The sequence below is a fragment of the Rattus norvegicus genome, chromosome 10 (assembly GCF_036323735.1).
Source record: "Rattus norvegicus strain BN/NHsdMcwi chromosome 10, GRCr8, whole genome shotgun sequence".
Taxonomy (NCBI): domain Eukaryota; kingdom Metazoa; phylum Chordata; class Mammalia; order Rodentia; family Muridae; genus Rattus; species Rattus norvegicus.
The window spans coordinates 67,127,054-67,152,578 of NC_086028.1; the positions used below are offsets into that span (position 1 = coordinate 67,127,054).

Below are 25,525 nucleotides of genomic sequence, written 5' to 3' on the forward strand. Positions count from 1 at the left end.
TGCAATGCAGTTTAACTCAACCCAACCACTGCTTCAGACCAAAGGACTTGAATGCTGCGTGGCTCTGCCCACTCACATTTTGACGACATCTCTACTATCAGCCACACATTTATTTTTGCCCCTAAATATTCTCCCACCAACATCCAACAGTATAAGATAATTAGATAAGAATATTTCTATTGTGTTATTATTTTACATAAGATGGGTCTCTTCTGGATGAAAGATGTCCCCACCCTGCTAAATGCAGTTGCTCCCTGTCTGTCTTCCCTGATAGATTTGGTGATCTCTGGTTATTCTGCTTCCACCTCTCCTTCAGTGATTTCCCAATGCTGATGTGGCATAGCTGGGTTGATGAATCAGGCTCACTCTAACCGGGTTAGCCAAGGGCATGTGCTCATTGGAACTTTGCAAGGCTTGCTCTGGTGATCTACAGAAATGAACCTATGCTGGTCTCTGTTATCTGAGTTCTGAAAGCCAAGCAGTACACTGTCATTGTGATCTGCCTGAGCAACTCTGTTCTGCACTCCTTCACATCTGAGCTGGTGTCTGTCGTGGTACCAAAGGATGTTCTTAAAAGTGCCTCTGCATGTTCCTTCTTCCTAAATCTTCTTGTGAAAGAGAAAGTGACCTGTGCTTCAGCAAAACACATTGCATGGTCATGTCCTCACTTTGACATTGTGCTCTTTGCCCAGAACGTGTTATCCTTTTTGTACTCTCGAGTCTAGTACATTGGCAAAGGATTTGGCTTGTGCTATGCAAATCTCCCTCTCCCTCTATCTCTCCACCTGCTATCTATCTATCTATCTATCTATCTATCTATCTATCTATCTATCTATCATCTATCTATATATCATCTACCTATCTATCATCATCATCTATCATCTACCATCTATCTATATATCATCTATCTATTATCATCATCTATCATCTATCTATCTATCTATCTATCTATCTACCTATCTATCTATCTACCTATCATCTATCATGTGATAGATGGCTGTGAAATCGAAGTATTTGATTACCTAGGAATAAATCTAATGAAAATAAAAATACATAGTTGATAGAAGACTTAGTCAAAGCAACACATTTTCAAAATATCTACAATATAGCTTCCTGCATAGTTATCAAAAGCAAAGGAAAGCTTTGGCTGTGAAGATCCTGGCGATCAAAGCATACCAGGCAGTAGAGTCAGTTGCAGGATTAGCATCAGACAGAGCATATGACTCCCTCCCAGTTACTGGGTACATAGTTCCAGAAGCAATTCCTCTCATGAACATTTATACGGGGTAGCAAACAGCATCCTTCACATGCAAAAACTTAAAAACTTGCTGTGCACCTCTGTAAGAGGAGCTTCTTCAATACACACTGGTACCAAAATATTCAAGGGCAACTTAGATACATTCTTAACTCTGAGAGAAGGGTACTTAGAATGTTTGAGATGAGCAGCTTGACAAAATATCAAATACCACCACACGATTTTGTACTTGTTAAATGGGAAGGGCTTATTGCCATCAAAATACAAGTTACACCGAGTGAAATCCAATATAGCAGTGGATGTCATGAAGCGTGGTCAAAGTGATCCAGGTTTTATCCTGATCACATGTAAAGTGCAGGCTGAGCCACTGAGTTGTCTGGAGACAAATGGTTATGGATTCTACCTCCAGTCCTAACAGTTTATGTCTAAGGGACCCTCGCAAGTTGCTTATCATTTTTAAGCATCAATCCTATTCAGTAAGCATATTTGTATGTCTATGAATACATCAAATGGATATCAATGTTGATTATGGGTAAAGGGACTAGTTTATTAGTAGTGTATATATGTTTAATGTATAACAAATACAAGAAGTATAATATATCTGAACGTTGTTGTCATAGCAGTCAGGAAACAGTTGTTTATCGATTGGATATTATCTTTCAGGATAATTCTAGAAATTACCCAGAATATTCACTGTGCAAGATGGTAGCTTCCAGTCACATATGTCTATTAACATTTGAGTTTAATTACCAACTAGATATCAAACTCAAGTCCTTGTATGTGAGCACTCAATGACTTCAGGTGCTGTTGGCTGCTGTGCTGAGTAAGAGAGAGACGATCAATTTTTCTAAATTCTTATCACCACAGAGAGCTTTCCAGGGGGAGAGAGACAGATGGTCTAGAGCCATGGTTCTCAACCTGTGGGCCACAACCCCTTTGGAAAACCTCTATCTCCCAAAATATTCACGCTACCATTCATAACTGTGGCAAAAATACAATTGTGAAGTTGCAACAAAAACATTTCTATGGTTGGAGGTCCCCACAGCCTGAGGAACTGTATTTAAGGGTCACAGCATTAGGAAGGTTGAGAACCGCTGGTCTAGAGAGATGAGTAAGCTGTGGAACATTTCCGTTCTTCCTCACAATACTGGTGCTCTCAGGCTAGCTAGTGTTAATAAAGAACAGACAACTGACAGTTCTTTGGAAGAAGGTTGGAGGACAAGTTTTCTCAAGTAAATCATATCAGTGGTGTTTAAAACAAAACAGATAACGAAGCTTGGAAAACCAGAAAGAGCTGGTCTCCCAAACTGCTTGTCTTCCCTACGCCAGTCTATAGGGAAGGGGGGAAGGCAGACCATGGGGGCATCTCTGTGCAGTTGTAGGATTTTGCTCGACACTAGCAGGGCCTGCTCCAACAGCTAGAACACCTGCAGAACAAGCTCCCAATACACTGTGAATTGTTTCCCAACATACAGAACTCTGTAGCCACACACAATACACATGTTCAGGGAGATATCGGAATGAAACCCCCTCCTTTGTTCAATATTTTAAAACAGGAGAAATAAAAACCTCAAAAGGTTTCTTTTCCTGATCTTAATTAGTAATTTTTTTCCATCAGAAGCTTCTTCTGATGGGAGGACCAGAGAGAGGACCTAAGACAATAATTGAATGAAAACCTCACTCATGTCTGCTAATGGACTAGAAGTCAAGGCTTTGAGTGGCTGACTTTTCTCCTTGACATCCATTGTGCTGGGAAACTAATTTCACAGTCAATCTCCAGATCTTTGAGGAACCTCTAAATAATGAACTAGAGCCCCAATGACAGCTTCCTTTTTCTTCCTTGACCTTGTTAGTAACCATATATTAATCTGCTCTTCTGCACTTAGCAGTCAAAAAACACTATAGGGAGAGATGTGCCTGCAGTCCAGAGTCCTCCAGATTGACTAGAGTCCTCTGTAAGAATGATGGGTAACTGTCGGAGGGTGTTAATAAACTCTACGTGAAAAATGTGTGTGTGTGTGTGTGTGTGTGTGTGTGTGTGTATTCATGTAGGTGTATATTACATATATGTGTGAATGCATGCTAATGTGTATATATGTATATACTAGTATTATGTGTACATGCATATGTGTATATGTGTCTTCTAATGTGTATGTATGTTTATGTGTACATGTATGTGTATATGTGTGTATGTGTGGCTAGCTGACATACATGAGCACCTCTACACCACAGACCTTCCTAAGTCTAGTGTAGTTACAGTGTGCTAAGTTTTGAAAGAACCTTGAATGTTCACTCCAAGCCATGACAGTTCACCACGGCTGATGAGCTTACATAGCTAATATTTAATGTTTACCACTGAAGGCAAAAAAGAATTGAAATAAGAAAATGACAGTCTTGACCAAGGCCAACACATATTTTTTTTTTGGAAAGAAAAATAAAGCATTGGCTTTGTATTTATCACGAGAACAGAAATCCATTTCCAACTGACAGAAATTCATTTCTCCTGCAAAACCCCTCTTTCCCCCACCTGCTTTCCACTTAGACCAACCCCACAAGATAGATGTGCTCTTCAGCTCCCCAGCAGTAAGGAAGATAAAGGCTTGCAAACTCCACAAGTATGTTCTCCGAATTATCCTAACAGGGATTTAAAAAAAAAAAAACAAACCTCCACAAACCATCTATTCAGATTAAACTCCAGTCCAGGAGCCTTTTATTAGAAGATTGTCAGTGAGGGGTGGAAAGCTCTATTGTGTGACTTCCACAGCTTTAATAGGCCAAAGAGAAGCACTGAAAGAGATCCCAGTATTTGCGTGTGAGTGATTTTTGTTAGAAAAGATCTAAAAATACCTGTAGCAGTCTGTTTCCCTATCCTCCCCTCTTAAAGCCAGCCTGAGACCTTTCTCTATTTAACCAAGCAGAATGACTTGCGAAAAGTCTCCTGTTATTACACTCACATCCCAGTGTCCCCTAAAATCTAAATAAACAAACGAGTCCAGCCAGTATATGGGGCCTCAGACTTGCTTAGTCTAGGGAGAAATTTACCCATTTAATAACTGTTATTTATCCAGACACTTAATCGCATCATTCTAAACACAGAGAAGCCCTTGAGGGAAGGTAGCTCAATTGCCGAGAGGAGACAGGTGTTTAAGACTCTGCTCCTGTAGTCCAGCCCTTTCTGCAGATGAATCTGTGGTTGTGGGATTGGGAGGGTTGCCTCATGGTGGGAAGAACCCACCCGGAAGTTGCTACCCATATGCTATGTTGCTTTTCATCAAGTAAATAGACTGATGAAGAGATGAGTTAGTGCTGTGCTGGAGAGAGGGAACCTTGGAAGAAAGATGCTCTCAGAGTAGGGCATAGGGAAGATGAGAGTCAAGAGACTCTATCAATGATCAGACCAGTTATGACCACCATAACTCTGCATATTTAAATTAATTAATCATCAATTACATTAAATTAATTAAATCCTCGGATCCTAACATGAGTTGATTCAGATGGTCCAAGCCAGCCTGATGTCCTTAAAAACTACTCTGACCTTCTAGCCAAAGGCCCTCAGCACTTCATTAAGCATTTGTACTCATGACCCAGAATCTCTGGAATAATATCGCAGCCCTACTCCTCAACTTTTGGCTCCCTATGATTCCTCTTGCTTTTGACCAATGCTTCTGACTTCTTTCAAAGGGTACCTCATGTTTTTAATCTTTGTCAAACTCTTGCAGAGTGACTTTGCAGTTTCTCTTTTTGCCTTGTGATCCTGCCCTTGCCCTTGAGAACTTCTGTAGGGCCAGGTCAGTGTGCCATTCGAAGTCTACCAGGCTCTCTGATTGCCTGAGGGTTTCACAGCCCTCGTCTTGGCAAATGTCCCAGGTGAAATCATAGGAGGATGTTTGTTCAAGGGGCTCATAAGTCTCCCCTTTGAAAGGTGACAATACTATTTCCAGTAAAGAATCCCAGCTGCCACTCCTGAAACTGACCAGTTTCAAAGGACCTCATTGCTCATAGAGACCCTTAAGAGTTACAAAAACTAAGGCAGAGCTTAGGGTTCAGTGAGTGTTGGTGTCCCTGACTGAAAGGTACACTGAACAACTTGGCTTCCTCTTGCCATCATTTCCCAGCTCTTGGATGGCAGAATGAAGGACCTGGAAACCAATGACCAGGCAGGAGAAAGAGCACTGCTCCTTATATTTGGAAAGAGTAGACATGAACACATTAAAGCCTCCTAAAGGCCTGTGGAGGAAAAGCCTGCCTCACTTTACCCATCAATGCTTCTTATGCTCAGGAGACCACCCAAATCATGTGTACGATGCCAGGGCATCCCTTGCAGCTAGTATTGCATGAAACATTCCTTGCAAAATACTTCTTATTTTGCTCAAAGTCTCCAACCTGTCATGAACAAATACACAGACATAGACATAACTACACTTGTATACCACACACACACACACACACACACACACACACATACACACACACACACACACACACACACATCCATACACATAAACTTGTTTGCACATAGCAACCCTCTGTACAGATATAGATCATCACTTTATTACTCCCTTAAGGACCATTGTCTCCTGCAAACCACATGCTTTATCATCCAGTCCTCATACAGGCCACCTACCTGCAGGGACTCCCAGGTCCCACAAGACTGAGGGTCACACTCACACTCATAGACACAGGAATACACCATGCAATCCCCGAGTCAGCAAATACTTTTCTGGAAAGAGCCAGATGGTGACTATTTCAGGATATGCAGGCCAGACAGCCTGTGCCACATGGACTCAGCTCTGTCACTGCAGCACGGAAGTGGACACAGACAATACTGGGACAAATGAGTGTGGCCCTGTGCCAGCCAGAGTTCGTTTCTGAGTGCTGAAATCTGAATTTTATGTAACTCTCACATGTCACTGAACAGGATTCTTTCTATTTGTTTTCAACCACGTAAGACTGTAAAAGACACGCGGAGCTGACAGGCTGCACAGAAGTGAGCAGCTGGCTGGGATAGTCCACTGGCCAGTCAGCCAGTTTGTGCTTTGTGTCAACAGGCTCTGAATTTCGTGTGAACAGAATGCTATTGGACCGCATTAAGGGACATGCTTTAAAGGATCCTAGGATGAATTCTTAAATGTTATCAGAGCTATTAAGATCAGGGAGTGTGTCCCAGCACTGTAGTGAACTAGACACACCCACTCATCTTCAATAGACCAACAAATAGTCTTAAAAGCAAAACACACACACCACACACACACACACACACACTTATACAGACATGCACACACATAGAAACACACATACATGTATACACATGCACACATACACGTTTATTTAGTGTGACTACCCTGGGGAAAAAAAGAGGTTCAGTGACCCCCTACCACACACCCACCAAGTCTATTTTCAGGTCCCAACATGAAGTTAATGTTTAAATAGAAGGCAAGAGGTTCACGTGACCTAAGCAGCCTTGGTTAAGAAACAAAGCCTCCCCTACCACGATTATTCTCTCCTCCAGTCTGTCCTGCAAGGTGGTCTGACAAGTTGTCAGAACTGTATGAAATCTCTTTCTGAGAGACAAGTTCCCCTCAGGCTGACATCAGGCTCCCTGCCTTTCCCGACTTCCAGCATGAGCTCCTTGGAAAACCTCCAGCTTCCTAGAGTCCACTGCTCTAATAATCTGAGAGCCGAAGGGAGGCTGTCTTTAGAATATCTTCATTTTGGCCAGGATGGCTACAAAGACAAAGTTCTCAGTCCCCAACATGTCCTCTAAGTACCACACTGTCCCTTGTGTCTTCTGTGCACTGTGCACTGAGTGTGTGGTTTCCTTGGGGCCCAGATGAGGTGCTACTCTTCTTTGGCCTCACCGATCTCCCCCCTCTTTCTTCCTCGTCAGGGATTTGCCATCTGAGCTGATTGCAGCTGGGAGCTTCCTGTCCACAGTTCCATGCACAAAGCTTCGTGTTTCAACAACAGTGATGGCATCTGCAGAAACCCCAAGATGCCGCCACCTCATGCTTGCATCCTGTCACTACCATGACAACTTCTACATCCTGAGTCTGAGAAATTAGGTTTGATGGACTGATGGCAATCTTCTCGCTGAATGACAGAGCTGCCATCTGGCTAGTACATCTGTGCTGCTGTTAGCTCAGATGTAGATGAACCTTAGCAATTTCTCTCTTGCATCCCAGGGAAACACAGACATGTCTCATCCAACTTGAGGGCCTGTGATGAGGTCAGTGGTTGTTGAGGCAGGGCGCACACTGGTTTGGTGTGCTCTCTAAGGAAGGTTCAGCTGTAGGTGGTGTCTCGTGTTTAATCACAATGCAGGCGTTTGGTATATTTCTTGTGCTGCCTGGAAGGTTGCATGGTAGATGCTGCTGAAACAAGGGCAGCGGTTAAACAGAAATTTTACCATCCACTCTGAGCTCAGTGGAAAAAGACAAGGACATCCCTTGTCAGTTATAGTGCAAGATACCCTGGAAAGGTATAGATAGAACAGAAGGATTGGCTCAGTATCTCTCCCTTTTCATTAAACTATTCAAATAAAAAAAACCAACTAGATTCCCTGCTTCTACTTAAAAACATGCCTCTGTCACCACTCCCATTAATTAAAGCCAACACAGACTTTTATTGATTCATTGTGCTGTTTTTCACCCAAAGCCTACCCTTGAATGAGTGTCTCTCATACTAGAATCAGATGTAAAACCCTATGGAGGCCTCTGGGCTTAGCAATCCTTCTGCCTCACCTCTGTTCTCTTTTGTTTAGCTTAATACGATTTGCCCATGGTCTGTGGTTTTCATGTTCCTTTTCCCTTCCCCATCTGCAATCGAATGACCATATCCAAGTGCTGGCTCTGTGCACATTATTACATGAACTATGTGAGGAACATGGTTCATTTCTTGGAACCTCAGTTTTTGCACTTTTAAATGGACATAATAACAGTATTCCCCTCCTAGGGATACTGGATAAGTTAACAAGACAGTGTCACACACAAAGGGTCTGGAAAGCACCTGGCCAGAGGGGCAGTGACTGATGTCACTGTCACTAGGAATAGATCACCTTCAGGTCACAGTCTGAAAGCCTTCTCTCAAGAGAACTCTTCCTAAGAAGGACCCTTCATATTGCACAATGGCCTCATATTTTCTCCCTAAGTCATTTACCACAAGGGGCAGTCGCATGTCTGAACTCTTGGCTTAAAGCTGGTCTGTGTACTGTGCTCATGGCTGTGTTTCCATTCTTCTATGCCTGTGGAATTCCTGTGTCATGATTAAAGTACCAGAAAGGTGGTACAAGGCACAGAGAATGGAACCTCAAGTAGGCCAATGTTCCTAAGTGTGAAGCCTGTGGTGACAATGGAGTTGACAAGTTGTACACTCCCCCCTCCCTTTCTCCCTATCTCTCCTCTTCCTCTGTCTCAATAGATCTTATATATTTTAGGACAGCCTTGTGTTTATCGCATAAGATGCAGCCTCTGGCTACACTCATGTGTCCTCTCTAGTATCCCTCATCACAGGGCTTCCTTCTTGTTCCTTCTGAGCCTGCGTCGGCATGTCATTGTCACTCAAAGCCATGGCTCACACTAACCGTCACTATTGCTGTTACACGTTCTTTAGGATCGGCCAAATACACAATGGCATGTATTTACCGCCACAGCAGCACAGGAAATAGTTTTAATCCCTCCAGAATTCTCTGGGTTTCATCTATTCACGCCCCACCCCTGCTCTCTAGCAACCACTGACCTCTTAACTTTCTGGGAAGTTACACCCTTTCCAGAATGTAGTTTTCTGAAGCAAGTATATTACTTTTTCAGATTTGTGTCTTTCATTGAATGATATGTATTGGCATCTCCTCTATGTCTTTTCAAACCTTGATAACTCTTCCACTTTTGGTGTTGCCTAATATTCCAGTGCCTGGATTATGCCTCCTGTTATTGAGTTCTCCATCCACTGAAGGACACTTTGTTTACTTTTAGATGTGGTAATTATGAACAAAGCATCTACAAACACTGAACAGAGCTTTGGCTGCACAGATGTTTTCAATTCCTTTGGTATAAAGGAGCATGACTGCTGGTTCCTGTAGTGTGTTTGGGAGCGTGACTGCTGGTTCCTGTAGTGTGTTTGGGAGCGTGACTGCTGGTTCCTGTAGTGTGTTTGGGAGCGTGACTGCTGGTTCCTGTAGTGTGTTTGGTTGCGTTTACTTTTATAAGAAACTGTTCATTTGTCTTCCAAAGTTCTTGCATCAGTTTGCATCCCAAGCATCAATTCATGGCCACCCCATTGGCTGCCAGCACTTGCTGTTGACAGCGTTGAGGTTAGAAGAGGCGTGCAGTGCTATTCTGTTCTGGCTGGTTTTGTGTATCAGAGTCATCTGAGCAAAAGGAGCCTCAGTTGAGAAAATGCCTCCCAGAGATCCAGCTGTAAGGTGTTTTCTCAGTGGGGAAGGGCTCAGCCCATAGTGAGTGGTGCCATCCCTGGGCTGGGGGTTCTGGTTTTCACAAGGAAGCAGGTTGAGCAAGTCATGATGAGCAAGCCAGGAAGCAGTGTCCCACCATCCCTCTGCATCTGCTCCTGCCTCCAGGTTCCAGCCCTGCTTGAGTTCCTGTCCTGACTTCCTCCAATAATGGATTGTGATCTGGAAGTATAAGCCAAACAAACCCTTTCCTCCCCAACTTGTTTTGGTCATGGTGTTTCGTGGCAGTAATTAAAAACCCTGACTAAGACATAGCCGTTATTGTTTCACTTTTGATTCTCTGATGACATGAAATGGAATATCCTTTATATGTTTATTTCCTGTTTTTCTTCATCTAGTCTTGAATACGCAAGTCATTGAGACCATGAACCCCATTACTGTCCTGAATCATAGCACAGGGTGTATTCAGAGTCGAGTGAGCATGGAGGCAAAGGACACCCAGGTGACATGGTTCCTTCTCAACAACTAAATGAAGAGATCACACAGCAGCATGGCTTTCCAGATGTCTCCCACACACACCTCTGAAAGCCACTTGATTGAGGTCGAATGACACAGTGCCTTTCCTAGAACTACTTTGGATAAAGGGAGGTCAGGAATAGAGGGAATGGATGTAAAACTTGCACGAGCCTAGTCTTTTTTTCTTTTCTACATTTGGTTATGAGGAAGTATATGTCCCTTATACAGAGAGCTTGTGATTAGACATGGGCATGGTCTTCTCAAATGCTGAGAACTGAAACCCTTCAGAGATTTGCACAGTAGAAAAGAGAACCCATTTCAGGGCTGGGGATGCACCTCAGTTGGCAGCATGCAGGAAGTCCTTGGTCAATCCCCAGGTCTAGATAAACTGAGTATGGTAATAGACACCTGTCACCCCAGCACTGAGGAAGTGGAGTCAGGAAGATCAGGAGATCAAGGTCATTGTAGACTACATAGTGAGTTCAAGGTCATTGTAGACACATAGTGAGTTCAAGGCCATCCCGAGTTTCACTAGACCTATCTCAAAACCAATTAGCCTCAAAACCCATGTGCAGTTTGAGAAAGAGATGCTAGCTGGCATACCATAGCTAGTGAGTGTGTCTGAGAACTTCATTCAGGGCATACAGACTAATGGCTAGCTTGCTGCTTGTCCCTCTCCAAATTGCACACAGCAGGCATCACTAATTGATCACAGCACACCTGCTGAACCTGACATCCGTCTTGGAATTCCAATTCTGCTAATTCTGCTCCTACATCCACATCCCCTTAGACACTGAGCTCTTTCAGGGACCTCACACTTCTAGGGTGGAGAACCTGAGAAAGAAGAGATGTTATGCTCCTTAAGCTTCGACACTTATCAGCTTTTAAAAAGAAATTCTCACAGGTGAGTTAACCCTCTCTGCATTTGTGAGAAAAATCACTTTCACAACTCAGGTTGTGAAATATTTTTAGAGCTCATTCATGGCTCATTAGGAGACAATTCATTGGGGGCAAAGGGTAGAGAATGTTCTTGGCATTAGAACAAGCAGTCCTGAGCTATTTCTGGGAGGGGGATGACTTGAAATTTCAGAGAATTCAGGGGGTCTTCTGCAGGGAGGACAAGACTAAACCGCTCAGCCTGCTCTAGTGGCACCATGCCATGCTGCACATTCAAGTCACAGGCAGAGTTTAATCTTAGCAGTTGGGAGGCAGAGGCAGATGGATCTTTATGAGGTAGAGACCAGCCTGGTCTACATAGAAAGTTCCAGGTTAGCTGCACAGTGGGACCATGCCAAAAAAACAAAAACAAAACAAAAATAACAATGATGACAACAAGTCCCCACCAAAGCAAAACGAAGCCAAAAAAAAAAAAAAAACCCAAAATCCAAAACACCCTTTAAAATGAGAGCTCCAATAAGTGACCCACTCAGAGAGGAGCGGCCATCAGAAGATTCCAGCAGTTCTCAAAGGCCACAAGTGACCCTAAGATGCAACCAGGTCTGGGAATACTGCTCCAGAGACCACACTGCTTTACAGTTTGGGTAAAGTCTGCCTCCCTTCTCCTCAAAGATGACTCCAGAACTTATCTGTTTCTTACAACACCATCAATGGGACCATTTGAGTCGGGGTCATGACCCTGTGGGACAGACAGGGGAACTAAGCCCCAGAGGAATGGGATAAAGTATCAAAGTTCAAATGTTGGGAGCAACTGAGTCCTGGGGTCTTCTTGTGCACAGCAAGAGGTGTTGCCATGCTGGTGTATGGGAAGTTCTGACCGGGAAGTTCATGTGAAAAAATAAGGAAGGATGCACCGAAGGCATAAAAACCTTAAAAGCTACATGTTGGAAGGCCAGTTTGTAAAACTTCACACACACACACACACACACACACACACACACACACACACACACACACCCATGCACGCTCACACAGCAGTATAGCAATTAAGTGGATTAAATCAAAAGTCAACAACTCTCTTGCCTAGTCTCAAGACAGCCAGGAACATTCCCATGGAGGGAAGTGTGGGAAACATCAGCCTAAATGAAAGAGAACAGATTCATGTAACAATATTTTCACAGGCCGAGCCTCAAGGTTCAGCAGTTCACGTAATGAGATTATTCCAACCTGGAGGCCAATTGGAAAAGCAATTACAGAGCATTAAGGCCCCATTGCTTAACACTCCATGGCCCTACCCACCTCATTCCCTCCCCTGTATCCATCACTCTGGACATCTTCAGTTTGAACACTGGGCCAGTGAGAAGCAGGTGCCTTGGCTCACAAGGACTGTGGAGATTTCTAGGAGAGAAAGTCAGATAGAAGCTCACCCTTTGCTCAGTGATCATACATACAACTTCCCAGATATCTCTACATCTACCTCTATCTTTATCTCATCTCTACTTATCTATCTATCTATCTATCTATCTATCTATCTATCTATCTATCATCCATCAACTGATAGATAGTAGATAGACAGACAGACAAATGTTTTCATGGCCCAGGTGTGGCAGTCTGATTGAATATCCATCAGTTAATAGTAGTAGGTACCTATTAGTACTAGCCCAAGAGTGCTGCAATCTTGATGCTTCTGTTGTTTCCTCCCCTTGTGTATTTTGCAGACATCACTAATAGATCTGAATACATATTCTTGCAGAGTCTGTCCCAGGCCCTGGAATACTCAATGATGTAGGGGGGTTTGATTTTTACATACACTTGATAACACAGGGTCTGGATTGCTTTTAGACCTGCCAGGGAAGTTTCCATGAAGCTGAAAGTGGGGGAGGTGAAGGAACTTGCCTGAGACTATCTGGCTAGGAAGGAGTACAGCTGGAACCAAACTTTAAGTCCAAAATCCTAATATTAGTACTTGCTGTGTTCATGTTTTCTCTGACCTGCATTCCCTTCTATAGGAGAGTGTGGCCTAGCTCAGCGTATTCCTTAGCCATCCATACCCATTTTCAGGTATTCACCATTTGGGAAAATCTGCATAACTACTGTCCTCCACTCTATGATAGTTAGGTATTCATATTTCCCTTTTTCTCTGTCCCTGCCCCAGCCTGGACAAAACCTCCATTATCACACAAAAACCTTCACTGCAAGGTCAAGTTCCTTACACAGCAAAACAATATCATGAAAGATTAAGTGGTATGTTTTTTTCTCCAAATATGTAGTGGCACTCTCACCTTGACTGTCCCCTCCAGGTGATCACTGGGATGAGGGCATCTTGTTCAGCTGCTCTTGAGGTTATGTCAGTCATGACAGCAGTGCCACACAGGAGCAAATAGAACCTTTTAAACTGCATCAGACTCTAGAAATCAGCAAGACAGCAGCTCTACAGGAAAGGGCTCTTGGACTGTCAAGATTGGCACATGTCCAAGTCTAAGTGGGCCAAGAGGCTCTTTCGAGGCCATCTTTTCTACTGCCTGTCTAGGAGCTGTGGGAGGAAGACTCAGAGAGAACAGAATAATCAGGTGCTGGTGAACATTCTGGGGAGGCCCGAGGGAGTGTTAGGGGGAGTGTGTGCTCACTTCCAGGCTGGAGAGAGTTGCCTGGTAAAGAGAGCACAAATCAGTCCACATTTCTCCAGCACATGATGTCAGCAGGAAGCTAAACCTAATGGATTCTGTGCAGATAATAGGACCTAAGCCATTCCAGCAAGACTTTAGGGTCCCATGGAGATTTAGGAGAACTTTAGTAATAATTCATGTGTTTTCAGGAAGGTACTAGGAGTGGCTGAGAAAGGTTTGGAGAGAGCTGTGCATTCATGGTCTGATTAGGCAAGGTCTATTGGATAAGGTTTAGGTCACAGTTCCTCTTAGGATCCTTACCTGGGTCTTCCCAAAGCCACTGTGCCCTTTCTTCAAACAATGTCTGGTTGGCGCCATCTTCTTGCCAGGACTTTTGGGACTTCCCAGCACTGGTCTTAACCATTCACTGAGAAGAGAGGGGCTCTGGCCTCCAGGACTCAGAAGGGAAGGGGGATGGACTGCTAATATTCTTTCTAACTGATACCTGAAGCAATGACATACTTAGTGGGTTAGTGGGCAAACCCTGAGGATCCACCAACTTGGTGCAGGGTGTTCTTTACATAATGTTCCTACCATGGAAAACCTTTATAAGATACCAACTATTGGATGGTCCTTGAAATGCATGAGGAAATCAGATTGGTAGAAGAGAGGAGGAAGAGGGACACAGAGGACTAAAACAGACAGCAGAGAGTTCAGGCTGGAGATATAAGTGCTGTCACTGGGCTAGAAGAAAGTTACCTTCTCAAAAGCTGAAGCTAACTCAGGTACAAATGGAGGCTTAACACTATATGTGCTGGTATCCATTGCCAATAAACAAACAAACAAACAAACAGAAAAACAAACAAAGTAGGGTGAGATCCTCTTTGCTAGTGCTGAAGTGAGGAGTGAGAAAGAAATCCCGACACCTGCCTTTGGCCACATCACTCCTGCTTTTATGAGGCGGCATTATCAGAGCAGTGGATAGTCCACCACCACACTTTGCTGAGAACCTCCTAGTTTTCTAAACCTGGATGGCTGGTAGGGCAGTAGAGAGAGGTGGATGAAGGTCTTCATGGTGACCCATTCTTGGTTTGCCTCCTACTGACTCTAGCGTCACTTTCAAGCAGATATAGGTCTACCCACAGGACATATTCAAAGGGTAATGTGGTCAGAAAACATTGGGAATTAAGTGGAGAAATGAGAAATCCCAAATTTTGAATGCAGAATCCTTTCTGACCCAAGGGTTGGAGAGCAGAGGGATGGGGGCTTCATCACCATAATTTCCTCCCAAGAAAGTGCATCTCTGAAGGTGCTGGGAGGGTTCAGCTGTGGGGATGAGCCTCCCACTCCTAAAGGCCTCTGTAAGAGGCCAAAAGGAACAACTTCCCAATGCAGTTAAAGTGGCATTTTATAGGTAATGGTGTTGTTGTTGTTGTTGTTGTTGTTGTTGTTGGTGGTGGTGGTGGTGGTGGTGGTGGTGGTGGTGTGTGTGTGTGTGTGTGTGTGTGTGTGTGTGTGTGTGAAAAGAAACTTCTAACTTTGCCTTCCAGTCCTCAGGGCTCTTAAGCAAATGTGAACCAACAATCCATCACTCCAAGCAGCATCTAATTTATTGATTGAATCCCCATAAATGCCAGCTAACAAGGTTGCCACAAAATAATGTCCCTATAAAAGACCTAGATGGCTTCTCCTGTGGGAATAAGGATAGAGCTGCACTTCTTCATTGGTTATGCAAATGGAAGGTGGTGTCATTCTGGAAAATTCTACAACCTGCTGACTAAGCTAAAGTGGGTGGGTGGGGAGCCTTTAGGATTGCACATAGAGAGACGAGGGTACAGCATGGGAATATTAATCACCCATAGGCTTCTATGAGAATTTTAAAGGAACTCACAAGATACATATAAACATATCAGACACATTTATGTGCTAATGGCTTTGGTTTGCTGATGTGAACTTAGTGCTGTGAGCTCCTTGAGGGAATGTTTCTTGTTTGTTCATGGACTGACACAGCACAAATGTTTCATACGTGTCAATCAAAAAAAGAATTTAAGCACATGTGCATTGTTGAATCTCTGAGCTTTACCTCAATGGTATATGTCATAGTCACTATGGGACCATGCATGGTTTTGGAGGTGTGACACTTGTATAGGTGATTCTGTTTCCTAGGGAAGATTTTTACAGAGCTAGGAGTGTGTATTAAATATGTACATCATCCCAGAGAGTCTTTGCATCTTAAGTATCTATTTCCAGCTCTCCCCAGGGACCTCAAGAGCCTACATAGGCTCCCCTCTTGAACACTCCAGGATTTTCCCAGAAAACCAATCAAAGCAAAGGTGCCCCATGGCATTTACTCACAGACAGTATAGAAGTTCATATTGGTCTAGTCTGGGGCATAACTCCACAGGTTGACATCAGATAGCTCTTCATCCTGAGTCTCTACCCATCACATGTGTTCAAAATGTCCTAGGCCATGGCTCCTTGATTCAGAAGTGTTCTATCTATGCCTGGACATGTCTCCTGGCTCTGATTTAGTTCTGCCTCCTGAAAAGGTCTTTGATTGCCTCTCTTTGGAGATAGGAGTTCTGTTTACCAAACTGACACCCTTTCATAACCTTGGCTACTTCCAACTGGTGACCTTTTGACCTCTATATAATCACCTGACCATATAAATATCATGTTTGTCTATGTCCCAACATACAGTGGCTCAGTTACAGGTCATCATCATTTTAGCTTATTAATTGTCTTGGTTGACCTTCCCCTCTGTTCTTTCTCTCCAGTTCTAGAGAGAGATCATGGAGAATGGCACTGCCCTTACCACACTTCTTCATCCTCACATGACAGATGTGGAAACTAAGACTCGCCAAGGAACTATGTGCGTGGTCTACTAAATTATTCATTCTGCACAATTCATGTTCAGTGCTTATAGAATGCCAGATCTAGGGCTAGGGTCACCATCTATTGTGGAAAACAGACATGGATAAAGCCACCAAAAATCCAAAGGATGCTGTTGCACAGAGAAGAACGCATTTCAAAGAGAAGCGTTATCACATTGGGAAGAGTGTTACTACATATGGCTGTGGGAAGAGGGTGGAGAGGGCGCCCACACAGATGGAGACGGTGAGGGATGACTTTCAGAGCAGGTGAGGGAGGAGTTACCTCCTGAGTTGGAGTTCCCCAAAGGACAAGGCTGAAGATGCATGGGCAGATGGAGAGGCTTCTCTGATGCACTTCAATAGGCTGCCTTCCAAGGCACCTGCTTCTACTTCCGAATGCTCCAAAACATGGAAGCGTTTTTTTAAAAAGTAGAGGGGGAAAGGAGATGGGTAACAAAAGCCAGAAATCACTGAGGGGCAAATGAGTGAAATCCCCACTTTTCGTGTCCAACCCATAGTGGTATGTTGTGTCTCAATTTAACCCTGTCAATATTCCAATCATTTTCATTGATGGAAAAATTTCTCCTACCACTTCTTTTTATTATTAGAGGGAAGGACCATCCATGTTCTCTACCCAGTAGCTAGAGAGGGGAAGTTTCTCCCTTCGTACCACCCTTTTGTACCAGAGGCAAAACTCCCAATGGCCTACACTCATGCCAGGGCATTGAATGTCATTCCGGGCAATGAGTGTATTAATGGGACCTTTAAGCAGTCTCTGAATTTGCTGACTCTTCATTTTCACTTGAAGCTAGACTAGGCTTGATTTTTAATTCACCTCACAGAGATATGAAGCAAATCAGAAACATCAACTTCTGATCAAACTCCATCTTTCTGCAGGCTCTGCAAGTCTGTGTCCTCAGCATTAGCTGCTGAGCTGATGCTGGCCCAAGGGCAGCCTCCTTCCCACCCTCCCCTCCCCAGTGGAGGATGCCCCAACTAGGCTACAGTGCAAACTACACCAGAAGCTTGAGAACAACGATGCCTGCATCACCTCCCAGAGGAAGTGTTGTCACTGGACTCTGGGCACAGAGCTTCTCAGAAATTGTCTGGCATTGCGGGCAGCAGCTGTTCAGGGTGCCCGTCTCCCAGGTGCACCCATCCCCAAAGTTTCTGTGTGTGCTTTTCATGTTCACCTGGTGTGATCTGCCTCTTTGCTTTAATAAGACATTTCCGTTTCGTGTGGGATAGGTGGGAATCTCTACAGCCTCAGAATCTCTGCGGCTGAGTCTTTCTCTCTCCTTGTTCAAGCCTTGCTCCTCCCCTCCTTCAGTGTTGCTGATTTCAGGGTAAGGAAGCTGCTCACAGCTTAGGTGGGTGTGCCTGCCTCTTCAGCAATGGCTTCCTTCTTGGGGGCTAGAATCATCCAAGGAACACAAGGGCACTTTTGGAGACCGTAAGTCCTTGGTTCAAATTTTAGCCTAGATCCTCACTGTCTCTAGAAACTCCATGGGTCTTAGTCAGTTTCTAGACTGTCAAATGGTTGGCATAACTATTTATTTTTGTCTGGTAAGCTCATCTGAAACCTAGTGACTTAACACAGCATGAGGGCTGGTGAGCTCACTAGATAGATAAAAGCACTTACTATTGAGACCGATGACCTCAATTTGACCCATTGAACTTGCTTAGCAGAAAGAGAGAACCCACCCACGAGAGCAACACATGTGTTACAGGAGGCACAACTTCACATATTAACATACATACATGTGTATAATAAATAAATAAATAAATAAATAAATAAATAAATAAATGTAAAACTTTTAACATGACACTATTTGTTGCTTATATTTTTATCAAAATATTTAGTTTGCTTAAGAATCCAAAAGTTTGGCAGGACTCAGCAGGACTGTCCAATCTGTACTCTGACCAGTAGGGCACCTGGAAGGCTGTGGCACCATCAGAAGCTTTCTTCATCCTCATGTCTGGTACCTAGGCTGGACCCAGGGTTGGAGCACTGCATCTATATATATTGCCTTAAATCGCTGACTGCATGAGGAGGCTGCATCTGTCTCACTCAGCCTCCGAGGGCATGTAGACCCCTTCACTCCATTGTCTTTAAGGAAGTCATAAACGTCCTTTGGATTTAAGGACTGAGAAAATAAGAATTTGAGAAGATCCGGTAGGATTGGAATTATTGCAGCCACTTTCGGAGAATATAATCTTCCAAGTGTGAATAGTAATATTCCACTATAAAATGGACAATTTTAATGATTAAAAATGCAACCTAGACTCTTCACCTAAACCAATTAGCTTATATTATTAATAAACTGTTTGCTTTATCATCTCATTGGCATCCAATAACAACTCTATAAAGCAGATATTATGGCTTCCTTTTGCAGAACCAAATACTTGGTCTAGAAGCCATCTTAGGTTATTTGTACTGTGAATTGCAGGCTGGGATTTGAAGCTCACTGTGGTTTTAAAATACACGCAGCCAGATGAGGGACTCCTGTAGGAGTCCTTTGGCAATTTCCAGAGGGTACACAGTTGCAAACGGGGTGAGGTTAGAGAGACGTTATGGGTCAAGTTTGAAACGCTGCTAAGTATGCTGCCCCTGCACACAGGATGTCCCACAAAGGTGTGATCCTAGAGTCAGAAGAGCTAAGGCGAGGAAGCCGAGTCACCTCTAGTTGGCGCTGTCACAACCACTACCAAGTAGACTCCTTGCCCCTCACTTCCACCTCCTGCCCCTCACTTCACCTGCCATCCCAGTTTTGTTTGTTTGCTTGTTTGCTTGCTTTCCTAGAAAGACCTCTGCAATGTATTTGCTCTTGTTTGGCATGAATCACAGCGCCCAGAACTGGGCGTGCCTTCCGTGCCTTTCAGACTGCCTCATCATTGGGAATCTACCAGATAGATTCAGCTTTCCTTAGGTAGAGCATCATGCTGGCAGGAGGCAATCTATTAGGTTACACATTTATATAGCAGGAGGTAATGCTGTCTGAAGCTGGGGGCTGACTGCTAACCCCCTCTCAGTTTTTCTCCAGCTGGAAACTCTGTCTCTCAGTTTCAAAGAGGAAGGCAGCAAGGGGCTAGGTGCTGATCCCCACTCCTATCTGTGTTGACGCCCATTCAATTTAGCCATCAGTCAGGTATATTAAAAGCACTCCAAGTTGACCTTTAGCTTAAAGGTCACCCTCTCATCTTCACTCAACTGCTCCTGGTCAAGCTGCCTAACGGACACAGGTCAGACCCATTAGAGCCTAGAAGGATGCTGGGTAGAGCATGAAGCCAGCCTCTGAGGGTTTTGGGAAGAGTGAGGAAACTGTGATCATGGGCAGGTGACCCATTTATGCTGAGGCATAATTGCATTAATGCTCTTTACTGAGGCTATTGTTCTGGATGTGACCAAGTCCTGGGGTGCCGAGCAGACAATCTACTTCCGCTGTGGCCAGGACCACACCTGCCAACTAATTATACGTCAGCTTGGCACAGGCCAGAGTCATTTTGAAAGAGGGAACCTCAATTTAGAAAATGCCTCTGCCAGACTGGCCTTTGAATAAGACTGTGATGCCTTTTCTTGATGGTGAGGGATATTGGAAGGCCTACTCCTGGGCTGGTGGTCCTGGGTTCTGTAAGAAAGTAACAGAAAACATCAACTACGGCAATGCAGTATAGAAGCACAACAGACATGGTGCTATCGTTGGTGCTGAAGACGTGCAGATGGTCTGGAGAGAAATTGTTGGAGACTCTAGGATCAGAGTTTGGGAAAGCTAATGGTTACAGCTGAGAACTGCTGCCTCTCAGTTCTCATTGCCACATACTCTCAAGGAACTCCAAATCTGTGTCGTACCTGAGCTTTGTCAGGTAAGAGGAGAGGAGAGAGACCTGAGCTGCCCGGTGTAAGAGCCACTGGGCGTGTGTGGTCATTGAGGGCTTGAAATGTGGCTGATGAAATTGCTAAATGTATATTCAATTCAAAAGTTGGTCCTAGATCCACTTGTTAAATGATTTTCATTTGTGTGTGCCTGTGTATGCCTGTGTGTGTGTGTGTGTCAATGCATGTCATGGATGTGCAGGAGCCCCCAGAGGCCAGAAGAAGGAGTCAGATTCCTTAGCTCTGGAGTTACAGGCACTTGTACACAGCCCAGCGTGGGTGCTGGAAATCAAACTCAGGTTCCCTGCAAGGGCAGTGCATGCTCTTAACCACTGAGCCATTTCTCCAGCCCTTTCTGGATGCTTTCTAGGATGTTTGTAAAGCTGCTGCTTCAGCTGTCACTTTTATGAAGTCTCCACGCACATCAGGTATTTCCACTGGAAACCAAGTTGAGCGGCGTGTAGCAAACCCGATTTTGAAGAGTGAGCACAGAAATGAATGCAAATGATTCCCATTAATAATTTCTTTTGAGTTGATTGCATTCGTCATTAGCTGAAATTGATTACATGTTGACATATTTTGGATATGTTGGGCTAAATAAAATATGGTACTAAAAGCAATTTCACTTTTTCTTACTTCATTTAATGTGACTATTAGAAAATATAAAATACGTGTCTGCCTTGCATCATAATTCTGTTGGCTAACTGTGATGTCTTTCACACAAGAAGCTTAAAAGCTAGATCCCAGGCTGCCTCTAAGAGAGGCAGTTCTGCCCCGAGTAGTTCTGCCTACAGACCCACAGTGAGATTTAGAGCAAACCCTTTGGATGAAGAAGGCAAAGTGTTTGGCTGAGGCAGTTCCCTTGTGTTTGTGTGTTTCCCCCTTTAGGATTTAAAAGGGAGAAACTGGGAGAATAGAATATTGCTTTTAGATCCTAATCAAATGTCACCTTAACCTCAATTCTGTAACCATTTCCGAATCCTCTTGCACACAGCACTTTGTTTGCCCTTTACTGACTGTTAACTACTCTTTTTCTGTTCCACATCCCAGATATCTATCTTGGCTAGTTGACTGTCTGCAGAGAGACAAGAGTTTTCATTCTTTTTTTTATTTTTTAAATATTTTTTTAAAAATTTATTTATTTATTATGTATACACCATACAGCTTTCTGCCTGCATGTATGCAACTACAGGCCAGAAGAGGGGACCAGACCTGATTATAGGTGGTTGTGAGCCACCATGTGGTTGCTGGGAATTGAACTCAGGACCTGTGGAAGAGCACTCAGTGCTCTTAACCTCTGAGCCATCTCTCCAGCCCAAGAGTTTTCATTCTTACTTGTTCAAAACACGTATCAAGCTATAAACAGAACCTTCTCATTCATGTGCTTCCAGATGCGGAGGGATAATTTTAGGGCTTCCTCACTGCTTCTCTCAGTCTTTCCTAGAAGCAAGGATGAGTCCATTTCTGACAACTTGGGCTTTCTAGGCTGGCGGATGTAGGAAGCCCTGAGTGCTCATTCCACAGAGAAGCCTGTGCAAGAAGGAGACAACAGGTGTCTTGGCAAGTCAAACAAAGAACAGATGAGCCAGGCCCATTTCCCAAGCTGAATTTGCACAAGGCTCTGTGATATTTAACCAAATGCGGGAAGAGATTAATACATCCCCTATCCGTCCCCAAGTCAGGTTAGAAACATATCCATCAGCAAACTCATTTCCTCCTCAGGATTACCAGCCGTGCTTACTCATGATGACTGATACACAACATCTCGGGCTGGCTTCGTGTGCGTTCATCCTCTGTGGGAGAAAGTCCCCGAGAGGCTGCTCAGTCAGTCAACTCTAAATCATCAGTTTTCTCAGCAGGCAGCCCAATACCTGGAGGCAAAGAGTTGGTTGTAGATACTTGGGTACTAGTTTTTCATCTGTCCAGGAGGGCGGAGAAGTATGGAAGACACATAGAATGGAGAATTAAATAAAACAGGGCGAGAATTCTGGACAGACCATTTACTAGCTATTAATCAGACCTGGTTGCTTGGGACTCTCTGAGTCTCAGTTTTATCATTTATATTAGATATGATCATATCTACCACCTGCATTTGTTTGTGAGAACACAGAACCAAGCATATAGCTAATGATCCATAAATGGCTATTCAGCTCTCTGAGCTATGATTTTAATACCCGCAACATCTGTCAACTGTCTTTGGAGCTCTTTGGAAATTAGAAATCACTAATTCATACTCTTCACCTTTCATGTTATTGCAGTAAGGTAACTGAGGAAAATCCTTCCAGACTTTTCAACTTTTTAAAACATTTCTAATACTCATGAACATGAAGGTAACCATCTCCCAGCTTCAGTGTCATGTGGTGGGTCTGAGAGAGAAATGATGGGAATAAGACCAGGTCCTGAACTGGTCAACAGTTACAGTCACTCTTGCTCTCCATTCCCATCTCTTTCAACTTGCAGTGAGAATAAACAGACACAAAGAGGTGGTGTTCCTTCTGGAGACCATTAAGCTAACCCAATAGCTTGGGGTGTGGGGAATGGGTGGATGCCAATTCTTCCTTGGTTTACATAAACTTTGGGAAACGCTCTACCTCTGACTTGGATCATGGCAGGGAAGATGTTGCTTTCCTGCAGTTTCAGGGATGGTCCTGTTGCAAGCATTGTGGTTGAAAGTAGAACCCAGATTATCAATGTAGTTTTTGATTTTTAAGTCTTGAAATAATTAAAATGCCATTCATCTGAAAGAAAAGATTTGAGCATGATTCTGATGCTTGCTTGAGTGGAAATGTAGGTAGACAGATAGATGATAGATAGGTAGATAGATATACTCAACTGTCCAGCAGCAGGACTTCATTTAGTTCTGTTTTTATTGCAGCTTTGATATTATTAAAATTAGCAACTATAGGCCCTTAATTTCAATATTTCTCTCTCTCTCTCTCTCTCTCTCTCTCTCTCTCTCTCTCTCTCTGTGTGTGTGTGTGTGTGTGTGTGTGTGTATGTGTGTGTGTAGACTCAGTAGCAATTACAAGGAAGCATCATAGAGTCAGATTCAAATTTCAGTTTCCATACTTAGTTGCCATTTGAATTTGAGCAAACCATTCAATGTCTTTAATCCAGCATTGGTAGTTGAGAATACTAATAACATTTACCTGAGAGCATTGGGGAGAACATTGACGAAGATGATGATCATAATACTGGTGACACTTGTGTGTCCGTCTCTCTGCCTATTTAACAACACGATATCTAGTTGTCCTTAGACAACACATGCTACTGTCATTATGAGATTCTGGAACTCAGCTAAATTTTCCACTTTCTTGATCTCCCTGCATCCATTGCCTCCTTCCTTATAAAGTGTAACAGTAAATAATATACATTTGGAAGAGTTGTGCTTTTGTGTCTTAGGCAGCAAATAGAGAAATCAGTATGAGAGGAGCCCAAAGCAATAGGCTGAATTTGGCTGTTGGAAGTGGCTTCTGAAAGGGAGTGTACCCTTTGTGTGCTAGATGAAGGAGAGAGATGCCAGGGGTCCCTCAGATCAGCAGAGAAGGAAACTTCTGACTTCTGACTAAAGGAAAGGTTGACCGAGGCATCTTTACCCCTGGATGAGAAAGGCCTCCATGTTCCCACAGAGCTGTAAGACACACTCTGTACCATATTCATACATTCGCACAGCTAATTAGAGTAGGGGACACTTGGTGCGCCTCTCTGGACCCTCCATTTTCTCTGCCTGACTGTTCACTGTCACCCTCTCCCTACATACCCTCCATCTCCATCAGTTTTACAATCCCATAATAATGGCTTTTTTCATTTATGAGAGTTTCATAAATGTTGAAAGAGAGCAAAAAAATAAAGGCTAACACATCTTCTGAGTCTGCTGAGCCAAAAAGAGAGCCACAGAAAGCAGCTTATCTAAATGCACTAGTGGATACTCATCCATTGGAGATGTGCTCTAGTCCTTTAAATAAAAGACTTCTAAGGTAAATTTCTGTTGTTCCATCCACTTTGGTAATAGATATGTCTAATTAAATACTTGAAAATCCATTTAATTTTTAATTCAGGAACTCACTCATGATTGAAGCAATTTAAACAACTCAAGACAAACCTCAACTCTCAACAAAATGCCATTAAGTACACGGATACCTTAATGGTACATTAAGTAATGTTGAATTATAATGGGTCTCAAAGAGGTGTCCAGCCAATCTGGTAATTCCCTTTGGGGGACCTAAGCTTTTAGCTTTAAATGATCAGTTCAGCTGATTAGATGGACACAATGCAGTTAGCAAGGTTACCATTCGCTTTTTCCCTTGTAGAGAAAGAACATTTGCCTTGGCCATCCTGGAGACACAGTGGTTCAAAAGAATGCAAAATTATAGCCTCCTTTTCAAATCCCTCCTGGGCTTAGTATTGGCCACTTCCATGGTATGTGGTAAAAAGAGGCAGAAGGGGTCCTCTTTCTTTGGATATTCAGTCAGTTTCTACAGTCAGGATTCTACTGACTCCAACTTCCAGCCCCCAACTATGTATAGGAGCCAAAAGCCACCTTTGAGTTTCTTTATGAGATCCGATTTCCCTTAGTGAAGATGGACTCATGGGGCTGGAAGAACGCTGGTAACATAAGGGTTCACCTAAGCCATTTTCTTCATTTTACCACTAGGAAAAAGGCACAGATAAGAACACATCTCCTCCCCACCCCAGGATACAGAGTTAGCTAGGAGGAAAGAAAGAATGCAGAGTGAGGCACTGTCCTGACATTCATTCTTTCCACTAAACTTCATTATTTCAATGCTTCAAAATGCCGCAGAGAGTAGACTGGACTAGATCCATGGTTTGATTGATTTTGATGGCCTAACGCTGGAATGGGAGGTATCCAGGATGCAAAAGGAGAAAAACCACTGAAATCCAAAGTGCCCTCAAAGATGTCTGTGAACTTAATGCTGAACAAACACCCTTGAAGCAATTAGTAGAACATAAGACAGTATCTAATTAGGTACTAAATTATGTTGAATACAACAAAGCTAGCTTCACATGTTGTAAAGAGCCCAGAAGTTGTTATGAAGGGGCATACTCATAAAGTAGCTTTGAACCTTGTCAGTATAAGGA

General features: G+C 43.5%; 1 protein-coding gene across 1 annotated transcript in view; it reads right to left on the reverse strand.

The window, feature by feature from the left end:
* The window catches only part of Asic2 (acid sensing ion channel subunit 2), a 1,069,930-nt gene that overhangs the window by 758,746 nt on the left and 285,659 nt on the right, over positions 1-25,525 (reverse strand).